This window comes from Propithecus coquereli, unplaced genomic scaffold (genome assembly GCF_000956105.1).
Source record: "Propithecus coquereli isolate 6110/MARCELLA unplaced genomic scaffold, Pcoq_1.0 Scaffold150, whole genome shotgun sequence".
NCBI lineage: Eukaryota > Metazoa > Chordata > Mammalia > Primates > Indriidae > Propithecus > Propithecus coquereli.
In genome coordinates, this window is record NW_012139414.1 from 2,573,143 (window position 1) to 2,574,669 (window position 1,527).

At 49.8% G+C, this 1,527-nt stretch overlaps 1 pseudogene; it reads right to left on the bottom strand.

Annotated features, from left to right (window-relative positions):
* Window positions 1-825: 825 nt before the first annotated feature.
* Window positions 826-1,275, bottom strand: LOC105807016 (annotated as a pseudogene).
* Window positions 1,276-1,527: the final 252 nt, after the last annotated feature.

Consider the following 1,527-nt stretch of genomic DNA (forward strand, 5'->3'; position numbering starts at 1 on the left):
CAGAAGCTAAAATACACAGCTAAGCTGTCCTTCTGATTTCCACTGTCTCCACATGTACCTCCAGCCTGTGAGCTAATATCTGAAATCCCACTAACTGCTCACTTAGCTTTGACAGTGACACAGCAGGAATAAATGCTCATTTTCCTGGAAGCAGAAACAGAGGGCCTCACGAGCACATTGCTAATGTGAAGCAAACAAATGTGCTTATAAGAGGACCTGTGTCAACCTGCCAGGGCTACGGTAACAAAGCACCACCAACTGAGTGGCTTAAACAACAGAGACTGTTGTCTGACAGTTCTGGAGACCAGAAGCCCAACATCAAGGTGTCTGCAGGGCTGGTTCCTTCCGAAGGATATGAGGGAAGGGTCTACTCCAGGCCTCTCTTCTTGGCTCACAGATGGCCATGTTCTCCCTGTGTCTTCAGGAAGGAATTCCATGGGCTGCCACAAAGGCCAAAATCAACTCCTGCCACCAAACCCCTGAATTTCATGCTGTGATCTGCTCCCAGTTGCCCCAAAGCCCCTTGCTTTTGTCCCAGCTCTGGTTGAGCACACGTTGCTTTCTCTCCTGGGGATGTCTCTCCTCCTTCTTCTTTTTTTTTTTTTTTTGCCAAACACCCCACAACTTTATTGGCACAATCTACTGGACAGTCCTGTGAATCTGTCCTATTGAGAGAAGACAAGGCCTTCTCATGCCTCTTCCTGAAATGTAAATACAATTACAAATCAAACTTACAAACTGCTGAATAAATAATTACTTTGCTCTTATTTTCGTTATGATCATCAGGAAAAAAACCCTCCTCCTCATGTGCACAGCTGCAACCGCTCAGTGGTACCACACCACTCTGGAAAAGATGCCTTCAGGCTCCTTCCCGTCCCCTAAGGCTGCAGCAAATCCTTCCTGTCGCCTCCTCTTGGCCAGAGCAGCCAAAGATTTGAAAGTCTTTGGTTCGTAGATGGCCAGATCCGCGAGCATCCTCCTGCTGAGCTCCACCTGGCACTTAATCAGATTGGCAATGAACACTGGGTACTTCAGGCCATGTTCCTGGGAAGCAGCTGTAATTCAACTAATCCAGAGCGTCCTCATGTTCCTCTTCTTCAGTCTCCGTGCTTTGGTGCATTTCACAAAAGCTCTAATCACAGCTCTGACCGCCAACCTGTAGCAGCGGTTCTTCCTCCCCCGGAAATGCCGGGCGTGCTTCAGCACCTCCTGGATCCGCTAGTAGCGGTTGGTGACGCGGCTCCACAGCCAAAGCTGCGCGGTGAGGAAGACCATGGCACGAGCGGGCAGGCGTCTTGGCTCCTCAACAACACACGAACCGCGCCGCTGTCATGATACCCCTCTGCTCCTTCTTAAACTCTCAGCCTCATGAATTCCTCTTCATCTCTTGCATCCTCACTAGACCCATTCATTGAGATTTAGCTCAAAGCTCACTACCTTCTGCTGCCATGCCTGTGCCCCCAGTGTGACAGTGAATTCTGTGTGTCAACTTGGCTGGGCCACAGTACCCAGATGTATGTTCAGACG